The sequence below is a fragment of the Haemaphysalis longicornis genome, unplaced genomic scaffold, assembly GCF_048455015.1.
Source record: "Haemaphysalis longicornis isolate Haplotype H1 unplaced genomic scaffold, Haemaphysalis longicornis Haplotype H1 scaffold_14, whole genome shotgun sequence".
NCBI classification, from domain to species: Eukaryota; Metazoa; Arthropoda; class Arachnida; order Ixodida; family Ixodidae; genus Haemaphysalis; species Haemaphysalis longicornis.
Window position 1 is genome coordinate 62420973 of NW_027526245.1, and position 27828 is coordinate 62448800.

At 47.4% G+C, this 27828-nt stretch overlaps 2 protein-coding genes across 4 annotated transcripts in view; one reads left to right on the plus strand and one right to left on the minus strand.

Moving 5' to 3' along the window:
• Positions 1-25494, minus strand: part of LOC144165309 (carboxypeptidase Q-like) — a 57313-nt gene extending 31819 nt beyond the window's left edge. For all 3 annotated transcript variants that reach the window (XM_077695429.1, XM_077695430.1, XM_077695431.1), the window contains exon 1: positions 25262-25494. The gene's annotated coding sequence lies outside the window, so the exon portion shown is untranslated. The remainder of the gene's footprint in view (positions 1-25261) is intronic.
• Positions 5759-27828, plus strand: part of LOC144164935 (uncharacterized) — a 66029-nt gene continuing 43959 nt past the window's right edge. Inside the window, exon 1 of the mRNA XM_077695160.1 lies at positions 5759-5947. The gene's annotated coding sequence lies outside the window, so the exon portion shown is untranslated. The remainder of the gene's footprint in view (positions 5948-27828) is intronic.

The window sequence follows — 27828 nt, forward strand, 5'->3', positions numbered from 1 at the left end:
TAACAACGGGAACACGAGAAGAAAATGAGAACGAAGACGACACGAAGCGTTTCGTGCCATCTTCATTCTAATTTTCTGCTCTTGTCCCCGTCGTTACTTCACGCTTCCCACCACTACGGTTTGTGTCTAGTCTATTAACACTTCCTGGGACGTGCGCGCGCGTAGTTCACAAAGAGAGTAAGATCATCCGTAGCCTTCCCGAACCCTGAAGAAAATTACGTTATCCTTAACTTCTTAAAAATAATTTGAAGGCCAATGAAAGTTAGCGAAACATTTGAAAAAAAAGGCGCGTTTCACTTTGAGCATCTTTGTAGTAATGACGGTGTTTGTCCTTGGGCAAGATAATGTAGAGCCGCACGGGCGGAAACAGACGGTAATTAGGAAAAGGGTGGCCAGGACGGTTGGACAGGCGGCACGAAAATTTAGTGCCCTTCCATTCAGTGAAGATTGACGACCAGGGGCGCTGTATGTGGCTGCCTTGTATGGGGCGCAGTCCAAGGAGTGCATGGAACAAAACACGGTTGTTTGTAATTTTCGATTCAATATACAGTAATACCTCGTTAACTCGAACTCGCACATCTCGAAAAATCGGCTAAGTCGAAATTTTCCGCTGTACGGAACCATTTCGTATACGTCCCATGTATTTATTGCCCTTTATTTCGACATATTTTTGGGCCAAACTGCGAATATCTCCAAATCTTGAGAGAGTGGAACGAAAATTCAGCCTCCGCGCGCCGTTTCCCAAGATTCGAGTGATGCTGCCGAGCCTAACTCCATCGATTTTTTTTTTAAGTGCAATGCACTTCTTAAGCGACCCTGAACCTGCGTCCACCGGCGATGTCCGCGCACGTGGAGATGGGCGCGCGCAGCCTGGCCGCTGACATGGCACATACCCACGTGGGGGATTGGCCAGGAATCTCCTCGTCTTCCTTGGCAACGGGGGGAGATGGGCGCGCGCTGCCTGGCCGCTGACATGGCACATACCTACTTTGGGGATTGGCCAAGAATCGGGCGTGGGAAGGGCTAATGCACCTTCTTAAAGGAGTACTGACACGAAATTTCAAAGCTGAGATCCGCTCTAGCAATCAAGTACAACGACAACACAAATAGGTGTCTGTGAATAAATGCATCTTTCTTTATTTGTAGTTGTGTGTGTGTGTGTGTGTGATCTCTCTTTCGCGAACATTACCGAACCGCGCAAATTCAACTCGTGTATTCGCACTTTCACATTCTTCCCCTCGGGGAGATGCGGGGAATTTTTCTCGTTTAGCCGCGCCTACCAAAAAGCCGATGTTTTCCCCGAACGTGAAGTCTGGGCCTAGAGGCATATAAACTTCGGCAAGCAACCCTGTGGCACGTCATGTGACCGTAGAGACGTGCGCAGAAGGGCAGTGTACTAAAAGATGAGGTGTGTCGTGCAGGGAAAAACCCAGTGAAGATCAGCGGCGGGGAAGATCGGCTCATGCAATGCGTCAAGCAGCTAGAGGACTCCTTACTAGGCCCGGGTGCGACCGCAAAGCCGACCAGCAACACGCAGTTCTTTTCTGCTAAGTAAAACTGCAGTGCCACAAAACCCACCCGGTGAACGTCTCTTGTATGTTTTTTTTCTCTTTCAAACCTTTCTGAAACGCAACATTTGATGCTGCTGTTGAAGAGTTGGTAAGTAGTAGCGCCTTTTCTGCAAAGAACTCGATATTTCATGGAAAATCGCGCAACTTTGCTTATCTCGAGAATCGCCTTATCTCGAAATACTTCCTTATTTTTACTACTTCAAGCTAACGAAGCATTACTGTACTTTATAATTACTTCGATGAATGAAACTTTGATGAACTAGAGACTTATTGTAGCGGCGAAACACGCCGCTATCTGTTTCCGTCCCTGAGAAGCCCCTGTGCAGCAGTCCGGAATTCCACAGTATTTACAACTTCGCTGTGACGTAATTCGGACATGTACATGACACTCGGTGTAATGTTACAGTCGTCTTAGGGGTTACTTGGAACACAACGTGTTTAGGAATACCTTCTATAAAAAAAGGAGTTACAGCCGTTTTCTGCAACCATACTCCTTCCGTAGACCACCGTGTACTGACAGTCGCCGGGAAATCTGTTGCGTTTGGAATTTCACTGTGAACCAAGTTAATCAACAGAAGCAAATCAAACTCGCTGTAATGATGGAGTGCTCTTACAGCCAATTTTAGAATAACTTTTTTTCCATGCTAGGTATATTAGATTGAGAGCTACGGAGCAGTCTCTAGGAAGTTGGTTTTGCCATCTAATTTCTTGACGCGACTTCCAGCCGAAGCGTGCAGTTTCAGTCATTACTAGCCTATAACAGCTCCGCAGTAAAACTTGCATTTTGTCGTGTAATAGAGCTCCGCTATACGTGAAAAGGGAAAATATAACGAGCACTCACTGCAAGCACTGCCGAAACGTTGCGAGATGTTGAGCCAGTATATGTTTTATCTCCCTTCAGCAGCTGCATGCGATACAAGCGGTCGAATTCGTTAAAAGCGTGTTTTTTTATGACACTGAAGAACGAACTGGTGCATCGAATTCAAGTAGCCAACAGGGGGCATGTCATCAGTCATGTGCGGTGGGAGTTTGTGACTTGTAAGCTAATTAGGCTTTGTAGGTACTGGTAATTACGCTTCTCAGCCATTTTAGAGGCTTCATACTACGCACGTACAAAGCTAACCAACTGTCCCGAAAAAATTTAATGTGGCCGTGGTCCGATTTGCAGGGAAAGGAGGTTTCACAGAGGGAGAGAGAGAGAGAGAGAGAGAGAGAGAGAGAGAGAGAGAGAGAGAGAGAGAGAGAGAGAGAGAGAGAGAGAGAGAGAGAGAGAGAGAAAACTGTATTTAGAACCAAAGGCAGTTCAGACAACCCAATTAAGGTCGTCTTCAGTGAATGCTGAACTCAGCTCTAGTGCGTTTTTGATGTATTGCACTAGAGCTAGCTGCTCCTCGAAAGTGGAGGCGAGAGTCAGCCAGGTTGGGTCAATGGGATATGGCAGCTGCGTCAGTGTGTGCAAGTGAGGAGTGCTGGGAATTGTGTAAGGACATTCCCATAGGACGTGTTGCTGATTGGGATATCCACCACAGTGTTTGCAGGCTCGTGGTGCCTGGGCTGAAAGTTCGGGGGTTAAGGACGGGTTTTCGAAGAATGGGAAGGTACGCGGTCGAAAGAGTCATAATTATGCTGTCGTGGAAGTACCAAATGATGAGACGAGTTCAAATTTGCAGGCAACAGGGGACATGCCCTCAGATTTTACAAGATTTTAAGCTTACAGAAAAATTAAGAGTTTTCAGCGGGAAAACATTATGCAGACATCTAAATAATTGTTTATTACTGCGTAAGTACTCTTACGCCGCTTGCCTTCATTTTGAGCTTTTTAAAAGCCGGATAGGGGTATGAGAAGCCGAATACGTTGGTTTTTTTGTGTTGTTACTCGGTTCTCTTTGGTTTGTTTTTGGCAGTGATGTAGATTTACACTAGCATGCGATGAAATGCTTTATTTAACTTTGTCATTTATATTATTTTCTGCAGATGCAAGGCACAATTGGTGCATTTTCCGATTTTGTTATTCGTGTGTTGCTTTGTTTTTCCTTGATATTTTATTTTCCCCCGCGTTGAGGGGGGGGGGGGATTAGATATATAAAGTTTAAGTGCAGAGCACTTTAGTCGCTCTCCCTATCGTCGTAGCTCGCCCTCTGGACCGAAGTAGAGCAACAGGGCGTTCCGTTGTAGCGCTGTCGTTGCTGCGTACCGCAGAGGTTTGAAAAAGCAAGCGGTTTATATAACCATAAGCGTTCGAAAATCGTGAACCGCTGGCGCTTGTCCTACATCACCCTGTTGTTTAGCGTCAAAAAACCATAGGTAAATTTGAGGCAAAATATACGCAATTAACTGGCAGCGCCGGCGTTCATTTAGTTAGGAACGCTAGCTAGGTTGGTTTTTACGGCAGTAAGCGCCGGCGTTCATTTAGTTAGGAACGCTAGCTGGGTTGGCTTTTACGACAGTAACCGATAAAAGCGGCCGCCCGAAAAAGAAAATCACGCGTTCGAAATCACGCCGAAAGGCTCCACGCGCAAGAAGAACGTGGCGCGTTCGAAATGCCCCAGAAAGGCTCCAACCATGCAAGAAAAACAATTTCACGTTTAGAATGACGCAGAAAGGCTCCAGCCGCGCAAGAAAAAAAAAAAACGCGTTCAAAATGACGCAAAACTGCTCCAGCAAACGAAATTAAAACAAGCACAAGAAGAAGAGAATTCCCGCTTGCGCATTTTGAGGCAGAGGGCGCGCGAGCACTGCGAAGGCGAGAAATTTGATTTGCATGGGGTGGTAGCAGTGAGGGAATACCGGAGGTAAAGCCCACTATGTCGAATCACTGCTCTGCACATCCGACACCTTTCACGTTCAGTGGAACGGTTTTACTTTTAGATTTGGCCAGCTTTCTTTATAATTTTTCGAAATTCCCTTCGACCAAGTGACTCCATTCACGCCGTTATTGCCATCAAACGTCTTAACTTCGTCAACCACACCGTTCTCTGCAAGTGCAGGGCATTAAAATGTTAGCGCTGGAGGGGCGGGGGTACTCGTCAGAAAATGCTTGCGCATTATTAATAACTACAAGATCTCGATCTATTTGAAGGCGTTGTTATCACATACGAGTATGGTGTATGCCTACGGTGCTTCCAAAAACCACATGTACCAAACAGTACGAACCGCCAGAAACTTTGGCGGATGGAAAGTAAAAGGAAAAAGGAAAGTATTTTGCACGCTGTTTAAACGATCGGTGTCCTCTAAGGCGTAACAGTTGTCTCAGTTTAACATTGGATTGCATAGAAGGAATCAGGGGGCCGCGGCGGCCGCTTTTCTGATGTAGGCGAAAAGCAAAAACTCCCGTGTGTTCGAGATTTCGGCGCATGATAAAGATCGCCAGGTGGTCAAAATTAATCCGGAGCCCTCCACTACGGTGCGCCTCATCGCCAGTGAGTGAGGCGTCGGCGCGTTGAACCCCACAGTCAATCATGGAGTATCCAAAGATGAGGAGGAAGGAAGGAGGGAACTCAAGGACGTCGGCTTCGTCGGAACCGGAGGAAAGAGTTGGGAGCTAAAGCCCCTTCACACTGCTCTTGTGTTTATAACCAATCAACCAACCAACAAAATAAATAAATAAATAAATAAATAAATAAATTAATAAATAAATAAATAAATAAATAAATAAATAAATAAATAAATAAACTGAAATGGTATTTATTGGGATGATAGATATATAGATAGATAGATAGATAGATAGATAGATGGTCCAAAACTGGACCATGATAGTGTCCTGGCCCAGGTGCATGCCCGCAGACGGAAGATTGCCCGTTGCAGTCCTCGCATTGGCACATACCCCCAAACAGGAGACTGTCCGTTGCATTAACTCGGTGACTATTTTCTTTACAAAACAAACAAACAAACAAACAAACAACCAAACAAGCAAACAAACAAACAAACAAATAAATATATAAAAATAAATAAATGAATAAGTAAATAAATAAATAAAAGCAGAGTGGACGCGAGGGATGGGGCTTCTTGAGCGCGAAAGAAGCCTAAAAGCACCCACTTAGTCGCTGCGATAAACTTGCTCCCAGCTTGGCGGTGTTTACGTCCGCAAATAGCAACAGCCAGTGACTCCGAACGCGGCGACCTTTAAAAGCGTTGGTTTCCAAGCACCCTCTCGGCTCACTTGGAAAGCGTATTTGCCCGCCCTAGCCGCAGGGCCGGTTCTGCCGCGCAGTAGGATATGTGCGCCGTGGTGGCGACCATGTCGTGGTGTTAACGGCCCTACACTTCTCATTGTAGCGTGAGCAAAAGGTGCGGTATTTCGGCGCAATTTTCCCGCCACCCTGTCAAAAGAGTGAGTGACAGAGGATCGGACAATGAAAGAGCGAAAACAGCACCAGGTAAGAGCTGCTTTCGCAGTGCTGGACACGTGGCCGCGGAGGCAACAAGAGCCTGTCTGTGCCTTGACGAGTCTTGCGACTCCCACAACCGCTTGTATACGTCGCGGATTCGAGTTTGCAGACAATGCGGATGAGAAAAGAGGAAGGATTGTGGATAATGGTACGAATTGCCGCTGCTGGTGGAGGAGGAGGAGGAGGAATAAACTTTATTTATGCGAGCCTTAGGTGATGCTGTCTGGCCACCGGCCTGGTGGGGGGTTTCCTCTAGTCCGGGATACCCTGGCTTGGACCACAAAAAGAGTGATAGGCAGCAAGTGCCTCTGCAAAAGCTATCAGACGTGACAAACTGAGACGGTTAGAACACAAAGTACGATTGGAACGGTGTGCGAATTATGTGCGAGAAGCTCCGCGTTGCGGTTTTCCGAAGCCGGGCTAAAGTATTGGTAGGGAGAGGAATTAGATGTTAAAGCATTGTTAAAGATCCAGAAATACAGTCGAACACGGATATATCGAACACGGGTATATCGAATTATTGTCTATATCGAACTCATGAATTATCCCCTTGAAAATTCAGTGTAAAAGTATAGGGATTCGTACGTTTATATCGAACGGTGTTTTCCCCGACATTGGGTATATCGAACGCCGCGCGAGCTGAAAGGTGGTCTTCGGCGGTCGCTGCCCCCGATTTCCGCGGTCGCTTAGTGCCTTCGCCGAAACCCGACAGGGACAGAAGCCGGGGCCTCGGAGCGCCACGCTTGCCTTCTCATGGATAACTCGTCGGCCAACCAAACCACCTGCGACCTCGACAACATCGAGCTCAAGTTTCTGCCTCCGAACACAACCGCCAGGCTGCAACCGCTCGACCGCTCGACTAAGTCGTTCAAGCTTGGGTACAGGAGGCGACTCCGCTGACAGCAATGTTTAGGCTGTTCCAAGCGCCAGTGACGAGGATATCGTAGCTGCGGTTGCAGGAACTCAGGCTGATAGCACGGGTGGCGAAGATCGTCCGGACGAGGATGTGGCTACACGATCGTACCCCACCGGTGAAATGGCGGCTGCGTTCAGCTTCATTCGACGTAGTTGCGGCGACATGGAAGGAACTGGGCTGTCGCACTTGGATATCCTCGGGAAGATCGAGACCACCGTCTTTAATTCCATATACAGGACGAAGAAGCAGGCCAAATCAGCGATTTCTTTTCACGCAAATAAAGCATCCTGTTCCGTCGCTACTGCGGAATTAGTTGTCATTCATGAATGCGCCGATCGGTAAGCGGTCGTCCGCCACAGGTGAGGTTTCAGACCATATTTTTTATATCGAATTTTTCATATATCGAACTATTTCGCGATCCCCTTGGAGTTCGATATATCCGTGTTCGACTGTAGTTCTTGAATTAATTTTTGTTGGGGATATGTGCGTGTACTAAAGCTACTTGGGAAAAACATTTGACACTGTTACAGTGATGGCCGTCCTTGGTACGAATTTATGTTTTCTGAGCCTGCTACACTTCTAGAAGTCCCATAGGCTGTGCATCGATGTCGGTTGCCTTTTACTCTGTCCTTAATGGGACACTGAAGTGGATTTGCCAAGCTCATGTTTTTGCTTGCACAGCGTAGACTGGCCCAAATCAACACACTTTTCATCGTCTCTCCAAGCGATAAGGCGGTATTTGTTTTATTAAGCCGGAAAGAATAAAAAAAGGGCCCATCTCCCCGCGAGGGGGACTCGAGTAAATGCGTCGCATAGGGGGGGGGGTGTATTGCGTTAACGTTTAGTGTTTGGGGAGTTGGTGGTAGTGAATGCGTTGTATCAGCAGCTTCTTGACGTAGTTTGAATGAGTCAAGGATATAAGGCGCGTTCGTAGCCTCCCATTCTGTGTCGGCTTTGTGGCGCAGTGGGTAGAGCACCATGTACCTTGCGTTCCGCCCGCAGGGTCGTGGGATCGAAACCAGGCGCCGATAAGTATTATTTTTTTATATAGTGTAGGGGGAGGGGTGCGGAGCTGTTGTTGAGAGCGAGGAGGGTAGCGTGATGCGGGAGAGGAGGAGCGGCGGAGAGGGCGCACCTGCGAGCGATGCGGACTACTACGGACGCCTAGAACGGGTGACAAAGAAATGCTCTGCATTTAAAACTAACATGCACGGCCCGCGCCTGCTGCACCGACTAACATCAGTGACGTCAGTAAAAGGTGCCACGTAATTGGACGATATCCAAGATTTGCGTTCAAACAAGTTTTGGTTTCGGTTCTGGGAAACGGCATGCTTCGAATCCGAGGCTATCGTTGGATGGGCAATCTCGATATCTGAGTAATCGGCATACCGCACTTCTGCCCGTTTGTCGGCTGCAAAATGCATAAAGATAAGCCTCCCAGGACGGCTTGGAGTCGTAGCAATCACTGGCCGAGGACTACGCAGTGGATGAACGTCCTCCGCGTCACCACAGACGCTCGAATGCGAAGCGCCTTTCCCCCATCTTTGGAGCTTGCCTGACTCATGCCTGTATCGTAAAAAGCGTATTTTCACCAGGCCAAGGGTCTGCTGATTCTGGCCTGTGCCCACTTATCGCAAGTAGTCGGTGCTTATGGCAACAGCACGACAACGAGAACTCGCTAGCGTGTCAGTGCCACTCGCGTGCGTTCTCCGAACTCTCTCGTGGAGCAGTGAACGTTCAAGCGCAAAAATGGTGATTGCAGTATTAAAAACATCGGTCAAAAGAAAAAAAATCACATAAGAACAAAAACAAAAGCACGCACTCTCGGGATTCCAACTTGCGTCTAGCAAAACATACCTAGCGCTCCAGACCACTCGGCTACCAGCGAACGGGGTCCAAAAAAATTAAAACGAGCACAATGGACGAGGACACAGAAACACAGTAGACGAATGGACAAGGACACAAAAACACAGTATACGAATGGACGAGGACACAGAAACACAGTAGACGAATGGACGAGGACACAGAAACACAGTAGACGAATGGACAAGGACACAAAAACACAGTAGACGAATGGACGAGGACACAGAAACACAGTAGACGAATGGACAAGGACACAAAAACACAGTAGACGAATGGACGAGGACACAGAAACACAGTAGACGAATGGACGAGGACACAAAAACACAGTAGACGAATGGACGAGGACACAGAAACACAGTAGACGAATGGACGAGGACACAGAAACACAGTAGACGAATGGACAAGGACACAAAAACACAGTAGACGAATGGACGAGGACACACAAACACAGTAGACGCTCGTCCCGTCTACTGTGTTTCTGTGTCCTCGCCCATTGCGCTCGTTTTAATTTTTTTGAAGCCATGAACCAACACGCCCAACAAAGCATTTTATTGAGCGAACAGGGATAGCAGAGGAAATATGAAGTATATAATGTACAACCAGTTTACATTTTTATTTAGTTTTAGCATTTCAAGCAGTTTAGATGACTCATTCCTCACACGATATCTTATGTCTAGCGACTGCATTTCTTCGGCGGAAAAACGTGCGCAGATGCGTGGTCGCTGCTGAACCCTGTGCTTGTTCACTCAGTGCAAGAAAGTGATTCTTCTATTCTCGTTTTACGCTGCACAGTAAAAGTTTCTTCAGTACGTATATTGAACTCTCTTACTCTTCTCCAGCCTTCAATTGGTCTTAAATTTCTTATTAGCGTAGCGGTCAGCGAAGCATCGCATGTGCGCCTGTGCAGCGCTTCTGTGGAGCGACCTGGTATTGGAGCTTGATACAGTGTACAAACTAACAAACTGAAGAAAGGCACATTCTTTCATTCACATACATGTCGTGGCTTAGGTTCAACTGAGCGAACGCATTGCGACGACCCGTCAGCGGCCGGTGGACTAAACGCTGGGCCGACTGACGCGGCCGTAGGGTCGGCGAGCCGTGCAGTAGCGGAGTCAAGCCAAGCCTCCTTTTTGTGATGTCACATGAAACGCCTCAGAAAATAGGCTAGGATGAAGAGAGGAGGACAGCATTTTCAAATGATTTTTATGGTGTATAAATTCGCATAAACGCAGCGAGACTTGTGGAAGCATGCCCTACAGACTCCAGGCTACAATGTGCGCTCGTAATCCCGCACTGTTTACAGATAACTTCAGTGCACATATAAGTATGTTCGAAATGCGTCACAGGTTTGGGTGAAATTACAAATGCGTGCTCTCGGCGTCTTTGGAGCATCAAACGAGTCGCAGTGTACACCCGCCCAATTTTTTACCAATATCACGGGAGCGGGTCGACCAGCGCAGCGGGATGGAGTGATATTGCAAACGCGGCGTGAGTAGCCGCATGTGCACTAAGCAAAGGCCGCTGCTGTCGTCGTCTGCTAGGCTGTTCCAACAGCAGAGGACCGTCCCCGATTTTTGTTATTCGCTTATCACACTGCCTGTCATACTCGAAATTTTAAATGCAGAGCATTTCTTTAACTCACAATGTCACCCGTCCGTTGGCGATCGGCGTCCGCAGCCAGCCAGCACGTGCGCCCCTCCCCCGTTCCTCCTCGCTCTCAACAACAGGTGCGGGCGCGCATGCGCGTGCTCCGGCGCTGATAGAGGCGTTGCAGCAGCAGGTACTACGTCCTCTCCCTCTACTGCGCGCGCTACGAATATAAAGCGGGTATCGGCGCGGCTCACTCCATTCTACTCCTGCGCTCTGTTCTGCTTAAAGAAAAGAAAGAAAAGAATAATAATAACGATCCAACCGATTACCCCGCAGAGAGGGTGGGGTGCAAACGATGGCAATAAATAACACGTTACGTACTTACGTCTCTCGTCTCTCTCTCTCTCTCTCTCTCTCTCTCTCTCTCTCTCTCTCTCTCTCTCTCTCTCTCGTCTCGCAACCCAACTACCCAACCTCTACGACAACAACAACTACCACCTCCAACTACCACAACCTACGCCACGTGACCACCCCCAATGCTCTGCATTTACTCGTGTCCCTCGCGCGGAGTATGCGACGGAGGTTTTTTTATTTAAAGGGACCCTGCAACACTTGCCATCGACTACTAGTAATGTATTTTGGGATAAAGTCTATTGTCCCAGAAATCTCCTCCCGCAAGAATTATGAAAATCCGTTCCCAATTAACGAAACTACGCGCGATTAGAAATCGCGCATAATCGTTCCCTCTCAACTCGACCGCGGACAACGCGACGAAAGCTGCGTGCTCTCTCCCGGAGAGGGGGGCGGCTCGCGGCGTTCTCTTCGGCGGCCTTCGATATATCACATGCCGGGTAGTTTTCTCCTTTTCTCCGCAACGCGGAGGGGCCTATTTCCGGTCTGGTGCCACAAAAAAGCAGGCATGGGTACCTGCTCGCAAGTGCGCGCTCGGGCTGGTAGGGCGTTTTTGAAGCAATAAACGTTTGTAGTCGAGTGGTCCCGTTGAAAGGGAAGTATTGAGCTCATCACTCAAACTCCGCGCGCACTCAAAACACAAAAGAAACGGCAAAACTGTGTCTACAGGTTCAGGCATAGAGAGGTTCGTACACAGCGATGACGACGACGGAAAGGGGGGAATCTTGCCGCGAAGGTGACCAGTGACAGCCGATCGGGCAGCCATGGCCTATGTGACGCCCCTTAGGCCATGCCAGGGGTTGCATAATGAGGACAACTGAAGAGAGAGCGGTTGGTTTTTCCGCGTCTTTCACATCGATTTGCGCGCTCACCGCTTCACGTGCACGTGTAATATTTGGCTCAGGTATTCCTGGAAGTGTAATCTAAACGTCGCGCAGGTTTACTTGCACTGCTCAAAGAGTGTTGCAGGGTCCCTTTAAGACCAGGCACGTTGCGCCAACTGAAAACAGTTATCTGCGTTGCCGAATGCAAGGTTCGTTCGGCAACGCTGATTACTGTTTTCTGTTGGCGCCACGAAACTGGTATTGAAGAAAGATTTCGAGTATGGCTAGGCAGTGTCATAAGCGAATAATAAAAATCGGGGGCGGTCCTCTGCTCTTGGAACAGCCTAGCAGACGACGACAGCAGCGGCCTTTGCTTAGTGCGCATGCGGCCACTCTCGCCGAGTTTGCCGTACTCCATCACGTGGCGCTGATCGACCGAACGGTCGATGCTCCCGTGATATTGGTAAAAATTGGGCGGGTGTACGTTGCAGTGCACGCAGTGTGCGAGTCGCTGTATGTTTTGCAAGCCGCAAGTTCGAATCCCGGAGAGTGCGTCCTTCTATTTTTGTTTTTATGTGATTTTTCGTTGTTGGCCGATGTTTTTATACTGCATTTACGATTTTTGCGCTCTAAAGTGTCTGGAAGGGGCCCAAAGTACAGAAAATTTAAATGGAGGGTGTGGAGGCATGTTATGCGTCACATGCGTGTGGGGAATGTGCACAGAGGAGTGAATTACGGGTTTTAAGGACTGCTTTCTTTTTTAAAGCACAGGTCGGGAACTTTTCAGTGGCATCGCTAAGGGGGGTGGGGGCGGGGGGGGGGGGGGGGCTGGGTTTCGGGTATCATCCCCTGGGTAAAGAGGGGGGGTGCCACTTGTGCCCCTACACTGTGTAATGCGGACGTCTTAAACTGGAAGACGACTGTAACGAAACCACAGCTTTGGCCTGTTCAAATTACGCCCCCACCAGTCTATTCAAGTTTGTTTCCTGGTGCAACGGAAGAAAGCGAGTAGAATTTCGGCATCCAGGAATATCGCGGCAGTCGATTACCGCGGTATTCTCGAGGTAGTCAAGAAAATCGCGGTAGTCGACTGAGCGCTGGTCCAGTCTACTTTGTTTCTCTGTGCCGGTCCTTTGCGCTCTTTTTAATTTTTTTGGGAGTCAAGAATGGGCGCGGCTTGAGGAGTTAATTGGCTGCAGGGTTAGCGGAAGCAAACAAGGAACGATTTCTGGAGAGGGGGTGTCGTCGGCATGAGTCTGCGACGCTCGGAGGGGTGTAGCGAAGGAGCTTGTTCCTCAATGGGACGACAAAGCGCTTACAAAGCCCCTTAATCACGTCCAGGACCACTGTTGGGGCGGCGGACGAGAGCTGTGCAGTTCGGGGGGAGCGGAGGGGTGAAGGGGGAGGCATCAGGGCCAACGACACTCTGGTCATGTGTCCTCGGCGGCTTTCCACGCGGCTTTTTTTACGCACATGAAATGTTGTGTGGGGGTTAATGGTGAGTGTTTAGCATCTTCTGGAGTCATCGCGATGACGCAGTCGGAGACCGTGTACTTCGGTCCGCTTGTCATATTTTCAGAAGGAAACCAAGGTGAAAATGACTTGAAAAAAAGATATGGGGAAGATTTAATCTTGAGGAAGCGGGGACTGAGGATTTAAACGAAATGAATGTAAGTGTTAAACTTGCAATGAAGGTTAAGCCTGTGTTGGGAAGAGGGGCGCAAGGGGAAGGGGGGGGGAGCTCAGGTGTCCAACAATGGGCGAGAGGAATGGGTCGTCGCGATTGTCCTTGGTTGCACCAGATTCCTTCAGTGCTTGCACTAACCAACCAATTCCCGATCCAAGCAACCGCGAAGAATCGGAAATCGGGTGTTGATAGCTCATATTTTTTTGTCGTTGACTTTCGTCCATCGTGCCCAGCGACTCAGACAGCACATGGCGATTGCACGAAAATGGCGATATATGGAAGGAGCGTATTCCATGCGGCCCCGTGTAATTAAACTAAGAAAGGACGAGTGGCGTGTCCAAAAAATTATGCAAGAAATGGAACAGTTACGTAGGCATTTATTTTATTTACCGAACTGTTAATCTGTAAATCTACGTTTTTTTTGTTTCATTATCCTGTAAGTGTAAGTTAAAAGCGATATAAATGAGTATTTGCGTCGCGCACGTAAATAAAGCGGATAGCCTTGTGTTCATTTTATTTCTATTTTATCATGGTTTTCGCGTGGGCGTCCCATGGAGTTCTAACTAAAAAAAGATTTGAAGCTGATGACCTAATTATTTTGCTTTGGTAGAGGATCTTTTAAGGTGGAGTATGAGTAAAAAAAAAAGGACAGGGCAACAAAATTAACTGCGTAACAAAAAGCAAACACCTGGGGGCCTGCCGCCTGTGCGGGCCTCACGCATGCCTCGTCGACTGCGCGCGGCCATTCTGCGCCTCCGCGTGGGGGGCGGGTGGACGGCGGGCCGAAAGCACCGACTGGGGCGGATGGCCAGCCCCGCCTGCACTCACTGCCGAGCGCCCGTGCAGCCCCTGCCGCACGTACTGTACGAGTGCCCAAATATTGTGGCAGGGCAGGCAGAGCTGCTGGTCGTGCTTCAAGGAGTGCGGCCTAGAGCTGTGCACGGGCCGAAAATTTGGGCCCGAGCCCAGCCCCGGCCCGGTGCTTATCGCAGTAGGCCCGGCCCGAACCGATGAAGAAGGCCGACGGGCCGGCCCGGCCCGGCTGCGTGTTTCCAACTCAAATACCGTAGGGGCCCGCGCCTAATTGGGGCACGTTTGGAAGTGAAAACTACCTAAAGGCGGTAAAATGCATCTTAAGTGAAATGATAACCGGCAAAACCAACATTAAACGGGCAAAACAACCCCAATTAAACATAACAGTCATGCACATATCCCTACCGCAGCTGTCCTTCGCTCAGCTACATACGAAAGAATTGAAACCGACATAAAGGTTACCGAACCACCCAACCTAAAAAAAAGATGAACCAAAAACCCTCCAACCACGGGCAAATTCATGGTCATATTGAAAAATATTCAAGAAAAGTAGCCGAAACCACAATGGCCCAAACCACTGAAAAGTAAAAAAAAAGGAACTGGAGCTCACCTAACAGGAACAAAACCACCCGGTATTTTGTATAGAATTTCATAATGTTCCATAAATGAATTAAAACAAGCAATTAAAAAAATAATGGAACCTTGGGCATTTGAACCTGATTCTTGCGATAGCTGTACAGAAATGGAACCTGTATGCCAGGGGACCAGCCGGTTCGTGTTTGTTTAAACAGGGTGTGTACTTGCTTTGTTGTTTCGTCAGTATACGTTTCCTTTTCTCAAGAGTATATAGGGCTGTCGGTCTTGGTCCCTTCTTTTTATCGAGACGCAAAGTACACGCGTGCATTTATGCAGATTTTATCGTTGCCGCATCACTACGTTCTATACCGACTCATATCGCTTATCTATAATGTTTCAATCATATTAACTGTTCTTGTTTAGGTGGCTGTTGGCACATTTAAACCACCCTAATCCCCTTTTGCGCTTTTCCTTTCGTCTTCGTCTGCCGGCCACGACGCCCGAGGGCACAGGCCACCCCGTACCACCAGCTACGCTCGCCACGATGTTTTCCCGCCGAAAGAAAGAGCAAAACTAAAGTTGAATTATCACCTCAGTCTTTGACAGCTTCGCTTTTGTTGGCTCAGAGAAGGAAACGCAACTCTGAATAGGGCACTGCTACAGAAAACAGATGGAGACGCAGGTTTCTCTGGCAGTGTTTGAAGTTCAAAGTGTTCCATCTTGAAAATTTGTTTTTGCCCGAACTTAGAGGTGGAAACTAGACCCGCTGAATCGTCATTCGTTGTACTTGCCTAGGCGGTGTGTTTCTGAGCCGCATATGTTGCTCAGTTCTTCCCAAGACATGCAGTTGCAAATCTCTCACATTTACCGGCTTGCCATACGCCCACATGTGCCTCAGGGCCTAACGATAAGTCCCGTGGAATCTAAAAAGAAACCTGACCCGTGCTTTTACCGTGTCAGCAACATGTAGTTTCTGTGATATCATAGAAAACCTAAGTATTTCTTCACTGTGCCGGGCGAGCCCGGGCCGTCAGGACGGCCCGGCCCGTCCGAAGCATTTACATTTCGGCCCGAGTCCGGCCCGGGCACGGGCGATATGTAAGTCGGGTGGCCCGAGCCTAGCCCATGGGCCGGGCCGGGCCCGGGCTTTTGAGTAAGCTCGAGCCCGTGCACAACTCTAGTGCGGCCACTTGACGAGCTGCTTGGACCCCCTGGCAGTGCCCGGGAGCGGGACCAAGTGCTCGAGGCCCTGGGTTACATACCTGGGGGCCTCGGAGCTGCACAGTGTACTCCACTACAACTCCGCCTAACTGCCCAGATTGTAGTGGAGTGCTTCTGCTTCTCTACTTGTGTGTGTGCGTGTGTGTGTTTCCCCTTTACATGTGTGTTAAACATTGTCCTCTGTAGTTTCACGTGTTGTCTATATCTGTAGTGTTTCTCTGCAATGCCAATTTCCTCAATGTTTAACTCTTTTTTTCGTTTCTTCTTCTTTTGTGTTTCATATTTATCCTTGTGAACTTGCCCAGTGTGTTATATATATTATAATGTCAACCTTCTCCCCTATCCTCTTATTTCTATGTATTCTTTCCTTCCTATCCCCACCTACACCACCAGGCGTTCCGGTGTCCGCCCCCAGGCGAGAAAATTTACGTCTGTTGGTGGATCTTCCCTTTCCAATGAACAATACATACATACATACATACATACATACATACATACATACATACATACATACATACATACATACATACATACATACATACATACATACATACATACATACATACATACATACATACATACATACATACATACATACATACATACATACATACATACATACATACATACATACATACATACATACATACATACATACATACATACATACATACATACATACATACATACGTCGCCCACTTTCTATCATTAGGGATTCGATCGGCTGAGTGCTCCCATCCCAGAAGGTGGTCAGGGGACCACACGATACTTGAGGAGGGCAAGAGGGGCAGTTTCTGTACTAGTGAAAGCGTTCTGTTGAGTGCTTTGCGAACATTACTAGAAAAAAAGATGTCAGAGACTGTGCGACAAAGGACAGAACGTCCCGTGTCATATTCAAGATTTTTGAGCTGAGTTCCCCTCCCCATGCATTGCGGAGAGGGAAAATCTACTGGAACGAGTCAGGCAGCGCAACAATGACGTCCGGCTTCAGAACCATCGCCCAGTACTGTGAAACATCAGACCGCAAAACAGACTTCGGTGAAACGTTCCCGAAGCGTGACCAACTGGAGAAAAAGATGCAAAGAACATAAATCCTTCCCTCCGAACTCTCCCACTTGTGTACACTCGGGCACCGCGCTCCACAGCGAGGTGCTTTGTGAGTGACCGGCGCTACAACGTGACCCCAGTAACCCCTGAAGAGGGAATCGAGCTGGTTCCAAAACGTCTTGTTCTTGGTTATTGCTTTTGGTTGGAGAAGACGATATGATTTCCTCAGCTACTTGGAAAAGGTTGATTCATCTAGGAGTCGTCTTGAGCTAGTCGGCTGCACAACGGCATAAATGAAATCGTTGCGAGAAACAGTTGTGAGCCAGTGTGTAACGCCTATGCACTCAGGCCCATACGAATTTGATATTTTACTCAAGAGTTCCTTCTTTATCACTTCGTAACCTGCTTCGATTCGGATTTTCCTCCATTGGTTGGTGGCTGCTTCACTGGTAAGCCCGAACCTCACATTTTATACTGTTTTCATTTTCCCAAGACGCCAATGTCAATTAACTTATTTGTATGTGTGATGGAATATTTTATCAACGTACGAAAGGAAACGACGACATCGTCGCCGACAAACATCCACACGACCAGCCCGGCACTGGTCGCGTAGATGACTCGTGTCCTCCAGTCGTCTCTTTCCCCGCTAATCCCCTTTCTATCTGCTTCCATTCTCAGTAACCAAATAGCCATTGAAATAACGAGACCCGAAAATGTATCTATTTCAAACGTACTGAAATGCTCACCTAGAGAAATTTCCAGCATGCAGTTGCTGCCACAGAGGCTGCCTTTAGTGACAAACCGGTAGGCGCAGGCGGTTTTTCCGAATTTCTGGGACGATTACTTTTCTCTCACATTTTATACCACTTTTACTGCACAATATTTAGAAATAACCATTTTTTTTGTCAGTCCGACTTTTGCTTATTTGCTGGGACAACGTCTATTTGTCCCCCAGCCTTCTTTCACCAGGCTCCGCTGGTGGTCCTTCAAGCTTCATTTCTTAAAGGTGTGTTCGTCGACACACGATTTGTCTTGCATTTGTTGCCTTTAAAAAGCGCTGTCATTGCTGGCCACCCTCCTCCAGGCCCGCGGGACGTCTGCACGATTTCCGAACGCCTCTGGCGACCACCCTATAGTGTCGTTTTATGACGAGGCCTGAGACTCTATCACACCCCCAGTGCTCTTGCAAGCATCCATTCCGCATACCCCAGTAAGATGTGGTACTCTCACGCTGCCGCATATCAGCCTTCACTTTTACCCTACCCCGCTTTAGTTTGGCGCATTACACCCTGTGCTGTCGCAAGTAGCTCTTGGCCACTTCTTTCTCTGCAGCTGACGGTGTTTTCGTGCTCACGAGCGACACACTACGGTGCTCTTTACAGTTAGAATTTTTATCCATGCCTAATTTACTGAAAGGTCGGTGTTGTGTATTCGAGATATGCACCCGAGTCGGCGTCTGGGGTTCTTTAAACCAAGCTCGTGTAGCTATTAAGGTTTAGTTTGCCTTGTTATATAGGCAAACTATATAGCTACCAGGCTATATAACACGCCTATAGCTATAACACACGGCTTCTTATCTTGCTGCTTATATTCCTGGTATATTGTCCGACCTTCATGAATAACTACACATCAATTATCCTGTGGCTTCATTTCGCGTCGCATGTTGCATATTATGCATGCTTGCATTGACATTTCGAAGCCCACGCATTCAGTATCTGGGAAAAGTTTTTGTACATTGGTATCTAAATGAAAGATACAAAATTTGTCGAGGCCAATCGCTCCTGTCGCGCGACGAGAGCGATGCCGAACGACAAGAGCGACTGAAAATCGCTTGTGGTAGCTCCCGTCGCAAGCGTGAACCAGCCTTAATATGGTAACAATGAAATTCATTAATATTATTATTAATAACAATAACTCAAGTTTTATTATTAATAATTGTTTTGTATTTGTGAGAGGGTGACAAATTTTCTGGGCCCCAGGTGCAAGTTTCCCCAGCAACGCCACTGGAACTTTTGACTAGTTTAGTTTTCGAATATGGCGTGAGTAGCGTCAAGCAGATGCGGCGGGGCGTCTATGCGCAGCAGCGCGTCGAGGGGTTTCTGTCATTTTTTTTAAGTGCGAATGCACTTTATAAGCGACCCCAAACCATCCACCGCCGCCGGCGGCGGCGGCGTCCGCAGTCCTCCTCTCTATATATATAAAAAAAAAACAGCATCCGGCGCCAGGTTTCGATCCGAGGACTTTGCGGCCGCAGCGCGACGCTTTACCGACTAAGCCACGGACGCGACGCTGATACCAGTGTTAGTAACGCGCTTTATATCTTTAACGCATTCAAACTACGTCGTCAGCGGCGTGCGTTGGCGACTCAGCGGCGTTATAGCGGCTTGATAACTGCGTGGTGTACACGTGATACTACAAACCCGACGGAAGAGATGGAAGAGAAGGCGGCGAGGCGGTGGGCTGCGGGGGCCGAGCGCAAGCGCCGCAAGCGGGCCGACAACCGTGCATTCGCACTTTCACATTCTCCCCCTCGGGGAAATGCGGGGGAATTTTTTCTTTTTCTTCTGTCATTTTTTTCTTATTGCGCTCCGCAATAACTTAGCGCCCCGGCACTTGCTGCGTGCCCTAATCTGGGTGGCTTTGGCGGAGCGAGCTAGCATTTGAAAGACCGGTATTCACAAAGTTTGGATTTTGTCCTGGATAATTAGGAGCCCACGTCTATTTGCCAGATGAGGTGACGGAGAAAGGTTCATCATTCGTTTTTCGACGCTAAGTGGAGCCCGTGGAGAAACAGGAACACCTCGAAGTTTCTTGCTTCCCAAAAATGACATGTAAGCAAGAATTTTTCGGAAATTCCCTCGCTCATACAGTAAATGCTGGCTGCATGTACTAGTAATAATTAACGCGTATATACTTATGCTTTCATGGAAGCCTAATTTAAATGAGACCTAGAATTTGTATCAGTCCATCACATCTAGTCGATGGTCACAAGCGGTTGGTAGCGAAAACAACTGACTCCTGTCTAATAAATAACCACAATCCTGTCACGTTTTTGTGGGTCCCCTTTCCTCGTTTTAAAGCAAAGCTTTCCAGCTCTACCAGCCAACAGTTATTTCGCGGCATGCGGGACAAAAACTCCCGATTCGGCAAAGGCGGCCCCGCGAGGGGGGGAGAGGGGGGGAGGCAGAGGGTTTTACTCACGGAGCGCACTGTAGATGGCGCGGCGTTCGGAATGCCACCCCCGCGAATTAAAGGTAACGGCTGGAAAATTGTCTGGTTTGACTCTTTGTAGAGCCACGTGTGTGAATTAAAGTGACCTCGCACAGGCAATTGCTGTGGGTGTCGTTTAAACCTTTCCTTTGCAACCACCTTCACAGCGTGGATTGGAGCCAATTTGTTTAGTGGGCGGACACCGATTACAGTGGCGACACGTCATGGACCAGCAGGGGCCGCGATTGAAGTAAACTACCGCTGGTAACGCCCTCCTCCAATATCATTGTTTGCTTGCAAGCAATGTGGCATTAGGCCTGTTAGACTAGCAACGTAAGAAAAGCCGTGAGGCTGCGATTTCTATACCGTATATAAGAAACAAGAAAGAAGAAAAAAGAAACAGAATTACCGTTGTTGCATTGCTCTGGGTGATATTACAACATATAAACAATATAAAAGAAACACTTCAACATACGTACAAGCACCCTAACATGCATGTTGCGTTCATTTCAATATTGCAAAATACATACCAAACACATTGACGCGCTAGAGGCGATTCCAAAGTACCAGCTGCCGCAGCCGCCACTCGGTCATGCTTTTCGCCGCTGGCATCGTGAAAAATGGGCGAGCGGCAGCTGCAAGGCCGGCCATTGCGACGGCGCGCCGACCAACCGAAAAAATAAAATGACGGCACGAGTACGAGCAATGTCACGCAACCCCTCGCTCTCCATTCCAGTAGTTGGCATGACGATCAATGCAGCATTTCCTCGAATGCCCCGAACTGCCAGGGGGAGATTTGTCGCTGCTGTCTGAATTATGTTGCAGAAACCGTGATGAATGCGACGAAGGCCCCACAATGCTTAAGGTACATAAACATAAAAATTATGGTTTGTCTGTCTCTCTCTTCCATCATCCAGCCGCCTGGGCAAAGTGAAAGCCTCTTTGAAAAAAAAGTACACGTAGGCAAGGCCATTGAAAACTCGTGGCAAGGTTCATACATGTCGGCATTTTTCACCGCAAAAGAAACCTCCGGCATATTAGAGGCAAATGATGGAGGCTAAAAGCAAAAACGCCCGTGTGTACGAGATTTCTGCGCACGTTAAAGATCCCCAGGTGGTCAAAATTAATCCGGAGCCCTCCACTACGGCGCGCCTCATCGCCTGCGTTGCGTCGGCGCGTTAAACCCCACAATCAATCAATCAAATATTAGAGGCAAAATAAAAGTACATAAGCAAGAGTACCAACGTTCACTGGAGTGGTTTACAGTAGAAATTAACCAATAGGTGTTCAGAACGGTGTCAAAGAGACGCGAGACAAAATCGAACAATAAAAAAAAAACAATTTAGGATTGTGGCGCTCCAAACCAAACAAAAGATAAAGAATAAAAAATGGTCGCGTATCTGCTCCTTTCGTTGCAAATATCGACGAAAGGCGACAGTCGACCGGAGCCCCTGCCAAGTAAATGCTTCCCTTCTCTTTCCCCCTCACCTCACATGCTGTTCCTCTCCGGTCTCGTTCCTTCCAAGATAACACGCTAACGCTTTGCTCAAGTCAATTTAAATTTACAGCGTTCTTCTGCTCCCGGTCGGGTGTCTCGATGCCAGCGCTGCCGTACGTTGGAGACGCGCGTGAAAAGAGGCTCCCTACTACAACGTTTGTAGACCCACGTTGCCCTATACTCCACGAGCGTTTCAAGCGAAACGTGGAACCCCTTTACCGGAACCTTTTGTTGCTGTTGCCGTTTGATTTTTTGAATGCCGCCAGGAGCGCGAGCAGCAACAGGCGACGGTTTTCTGCGGTTGACGTAGTATTGCGTTTGTTATAGCTAAAGCCAAGCATCTTTCATTTTTTTAAATTAAAGAATACTGCCAATATTACTTATGTATTGATTTTCTGCCTCATATTTGCGTAATGTCCCGTTCTTGTTCAATATTGGTGACAAGTATGAACATTGACACCGGTCTGTGTTTTTTGGCCCATTCGTTATTTGACTGTGCGTATATAAGAATATTGCGGAGCTTCTGTTCTGTTTCACTTTGGCTGGGTAGCTGAATCCAGTCACAGACAGACAGACAGACAGACAGACAGACAGACAGACAGACAGACAGACCAGGCAGAAAGACAGACCAAAATTTAAGCGTGTAAGTAGCCCAAGAAAGACTATCGCTCTGGCCAACTCATGACGGCCGAGTAGTTGGAACGCGGGGAAGACAACTTCATTTAACAAACTTCCATTGCATTCATCACAGGGATAGCGAAATGGAAAATAAGGCGCCGAGAGGGGGAAGGTAGGGAGGGATGAGAGGGCGTTACCAGGGAGGCAGAGGGATTCTGCCTTTCGGCAGAGTTGCGCCGATGCAAGCAGATACGCGGGCAATTCTTTGAAAAAATTACACATTCGTGCAGTCGAGAGCGTGCAGGCATGTTGTACAAAGCGAGAAGGCTGTTCACGTATGTGTCATTGTGAAAACTGTACCACTCCTTTCTGAAGAAAGTTGACAGAAAAGCGAAAGCTTTCTAACACCACAACTGCGCCAAAAGTAAGTCAAATTTTGGCCAAAAGTGCCTCCAACCTGCGCTGAAGTGCGTCCAATGGATCGTCAAACTTTGAAAGACCGAAATCGCAACCGAAGAACGAAGACATGCGACAACTTTGCGCGCTAAGTAAATTAATCTACGAACGATCTAAATGTATGCCCAACGTGGTTTATGAGATAAGGTGTTTGTACTATTGTCTTCTTCGTTATCGATGCCTCTATTGTCTTATCTACACCCATTTCTTATCGCCATTTTCAAGTGATCGTTTCGACACAATGCAAGACCGGTTTCACGCGGGCACAGCTTGTCCAGAGATGTTATCAGAGCTTTTCAGTCGATGAACCGGTCTATGAAGAAATACATCGGTTTTTTGACAAAACGCAACCGGTCCCACTGAGGAAGTGTTCGCTTTAATAATGACCTAATCCGCCGTGATAGTGCGGTTTTCTATTCGCATACAGCAAGCATGTTATGGGTGAAGCATGTACATTTTAGGCATCACAAGGGGCTAGCTACAGCAGCAGCGCAAATACAGTGCTGATACCGAAGGGACCACATCTGGTGGGATTTCATTTTGTTCTGTATGGCTCCAAAGCGACAACGGCGTAAATGTGGCGATTTTTAAACCAGGTGTGCCCACCAATTCTTCCAAAGAACTGCAGCACTCCGATAAAAAATAACGCAGGCAGCACCCACGCGTGCCTAGTACGATGCGGAGTAAATGCAAGACCAATAGAAGACCTTAGAGAGTATCTCGTTATCCTTAACGCAGAAAAATTAAAACGTGAAGGTTTGCTTCTAGTTTTGAGTGAACTGAACCATCGTACAAAATGAAAGATTAAATTTTCTAGTTCACCATTCATGGCGTATACAAAAAAATTGGCCGCGTATCGGCTCCTTTCGTGGCAAATGTCGGCGAAAGACGATAGCCTTTGTAGACGTTTGCCAAGGAAATTCCCCCCTTCGCTTTCCCGCTCACCTCTCATGCTGTTCCTGTTCCGTCGCGCTCATCCCAAGGTAAACACACTGAAGGTTCGCGCAAGGCGATTTGAATTTACCGCGTTGAATTTACCGCGATTTTACCGGCGGCTTCCTCGACGCCAGCGCAGCAGTACGGCGGAGACGCGCGTGAATCGAGGCGGCCGATTTCAATGTTTACAGAACCGCGTTGCCGTGCTCCACGTGCGTTTCAAGCAAAACGTGGAACCTAGCTAGTGGAACCTTTCATTTCTCTGGCCGCGTGATTTCTCATATGCTGCCTGGAGGGGGTGCGGGCACCAGCAGGCGGTGGTTTTCTGCAGTAGATGTAGAATATTATTTGCTATCGAAAACCAAGCATCCATGGATTTTTTAATAAAGGAACACTGTAAATATCCCTTGTGTACTATTTTCCTGCATTATATTTGAGTAATGTCTTGTTCTTGTTCAACAAGTTGACAAGTATGAACATATAAACCGGGCTTAGACATTTGGCTGTGAGCATATAAGGCTATTGCGCAGTATCCATTTTTACTTTGGCCGGGTGGCCGAATCGAGTCACAGACTGACAGACAGACATACAGAGAGACCAAAATTTGTGTGTTTAAGTTGCCCAGGAAAGGCTATCGTCTTCAAAAGTGTCAGGCCAGAAAAATTGTCCTCAGATCTGCTCACTCAGCTGCAAATGTTGTTGAAAGGCGATAGTCTTCTGCCGTTCCTGCCTAATACATGCCTCTCCCTTCCTGTGCCCAACCATCACGCTCTTCACCTCAACTTTCGCTCCCCACGATACACACAGTGAAGGTTGGCTCAAGCCAATTCACATTTACCACGTTCCACTGCTTGCGCTCCTTCAGTTGGAAGCTTTCGAATGGAGCCACGAGGGGTATACGCCTGGACGTGAGCTTTTTGTATTTCTCGGTTAAAACATCGTTTTCAACGTGAATTTTTTTTCCTACGGGAACTATCACACGCACACCTATTTTCAATTGAACACTGCCCAGTACCACACATGAGTTGATGTTTGGCTTCAAATATGCTTAATGTTTTCTTTTTGGTGAACAATGTTGTCTCGAAGAAAGTGTGGTATCATATTTAGAGGTTTGGAGAGATTTTGTCAATATAAACTTCTCGTTTCAGAATTCTCTTATGTTTTGGCCGGGCGGCTAAATTGACCGACACACAGAAATACATTGAGACCAAACATTTCAGATTTAAGTAGCCGAAGAAAGGCTGTTGTTACTAAACAACTCTACGGTGAAGAGCACGTGGGGTTTGGAATTGTCGTCCGCTAAGCAGTGGCATATTCAAGTATGGCTTTCATTGGAGTAAACAAACTGGCAATATTCGTGTGCGTTCTAAGTACAAACCCCAAAAAATGTAGGCGACACTCGTTAAGCTTATGGTTTAAGCACCTCTTTGTGGCTGTAGATAGGCACAAGATTTCCCTGTATTGGTATTTACGCTGACAGAACCATTCTAACAGGGAGACCCTACACATTTCATTAACAAGCTGTATTCTGGTGTAAGGTGCGGCAGGAAGCAGCAAAGAGGAATACAATTTTTCAAGATTTCTGCGCAGTTATTTGTCGATAGGCACACAGCTACCTTCATGGTGGTTCACTTACCGTAGCGTGAATAGAAGCACTGGAAGCGTTACAGCGGTAGTGCGCCCGTCACTCGGTGTCTACGCTACACCTGATCACAAGTGGCGGTGTCGTTTTGTGCGGCCCGTCATTTCCGTATGTGTGAGCCGTCCAACTGTGAGCTTCTCTGCGCCGATATTTTCGCGCGGGACAGACGTGCGCCCAACCAGTGGAAGGGCTACCGACACGGGCATTTGCACAGAAGAGGCCCGCCGGGAGCGAAACAACTCTATCAGTACTGATAGCTTATCTGCCGACAAGAGACGGTTCTTCGTTGCGCGTTCTGTTGCTGGATTCTCCTGGCATACCTGGCCAGTGAGCGCACGGCGAGAGGAGAGCTCATACTTGGCTGTGCACAGCTGTACTGATCACGGCAGTTATACGGCGCTTATCGTACGAAGAGTTACCGGCGAGGAAGGGAAAGCGCGAGTACACCACGATTCCAATCGCTAATCACATCGCATTTTTATGACACAATATGATGTACACCTGCTTCCGAGTAAAAAATTGCCGCATATCTGCCCGCTTGGCTACAAATGTCGTCAAAAAACGACTCTTCTGCCACCTGTGACTCGTAACTGCCTCTCCTCTCTCTCTCTCTCTCTCTCTCTCTCTCTCTCTCTCTCTCTCTCTCTCTCTCTCTCTCTCTCACCGACCTCTCACGCTGTTTTCTCCTGTCTCGTTCAGCCTAGGTAGATGCAGTGGATGTTTTCTGCATTCAATTTTCCCGCATTCGCACTGCTGCCGTGTCATCTGTTAGGACTTATTTTGACATTTGGTCGCGGCGCTCACACCACGTGCACAAATATCGGGAGGCAACTCGTTTTGTGTTCTGAGTAAATAAATTATTTTAGCGCGTTTTAGGGTCGAAGCACCTTAGGGGCTTGCGCTGTCGGAGTCTCCTGTCGTCTCATGTAGTAACGGCACTGGAACACCAAGGCACTCGTTTTCCAACGCCTCGCGCTACTTCTTAGTGTATTTCTTTGCATGCTGCGGCGCGTGACACGAAGACAACTTACGGCCAGTCTGCCTCTCATTTAATTGCTTAAATCCGGTTCAAGAGAAGATACGGCGCCGCTGCCTCCGCAAGTGTGCGATTGCTGCTCCCACCGGCGCTTCTCCGGTGCCCAATCCGCGCGCGCCGTGCGTTAAGAGAGAGAGAGAGAGAGGCGCACAATACTTGAATACTCTAATACACTGCACGCATCGCCCATCTCCAGCTTTCACGCTAGTAGAGATGTCCCGCGATTTTCTTATTTATTATCGGAAAATCAAGCAGAGTTCTATTTTCATGAAAAGAACGCTGCTAGCACCAGTTGTCTAGTGATGCTTTGCCGGAAATACCATATTTGTTTTTGCTGAAAAATGTTCACAAGTAGGGAGCACTGCCAGATTTAGTCATTTCGAAATGTGTTGCCAATATAATACTAATAATAATAATAATGCTTACTTCCACCTTGTAGATACAGACGGGAAAATGCAGAAAAAAGCTGTCTAAAGCAGGCTTGACGAAGCCTCAGCTCCCTTAATTAACCGTAGTTCGACAGCGCAACAAAAGAAACACAGTTGAAATCAGGATACATTTGTGAAAGGGGCACACATTGCCTCATTGAGAAAAAAATATAGAAAGAACTTCTGTTGCGGCTGTTAGACAGCGCAACAAAAGAAACACAGTTGCAATGAGGATGCATTTGTGAAAGGGGCATACATTGCCTCATTGAAAAAAGATATACAAAACATTTTTACATAGTTACATCTCCAGTATAATTTCGTCACGTGTGTAGTATCACAAGAGCAATAAACAACATCACAGTTTCGCATATGTACTACATAATTAACGAAATGAGCATGTAGATAAATTGAGTCTCCTTAACGTATTTATTTAAAAGGATGGAAGTGTGGGTCGTACAAGTGCCTTTCCGAAGTTTGTTCGTGCCGTAGACACTATCCATTGTTCCCTTTGCCTAGTGGGGTATAACCATTTTTTGACGCAGGTCAGCAAGATTTCGGATGTAATTAATGTTCCTAGATGTTTCTTCATTAAATTGAGCGCTGAGACGATATTCGTATAGGTTCGAAATTTTGATCACGCCAGCTTGGAGAAAAAGAGCAGAACTTGGTGATATATAGGGGACAGTATAAACATGTTGCAAAAACATTTTTTTGTAAAAGGAAAAGGAGATTCAGATAAGTACTAAATAGAGTATTGTAAAGCAACAGTTTCGTGGATTTTGAAGAAGGTATCTAACACGTCCAACAACACTTGTAATCTGAACTAGTTTTGCTGTCACATTGCTCACGTGATTTTCCCAGGTCATAGAGGCAGAAAGGACGACACCAAGGCACTTAAAGCTATTAACAATTTCTATGGGTCCTGAATTCAGAGTAATAACATCATGAACAGGAAGTTGTTTGTTTTTAGGTCAAATTTTTCACGGCTTTGGTTTTGTTTTCCTTTACACGCATATAATTTGCCTGAGACCATTTCTCCAACGATTTCTTTGTGTTATTGCATGTGTGAATAGGTTCATTTAGGTTTTGACCTGAAA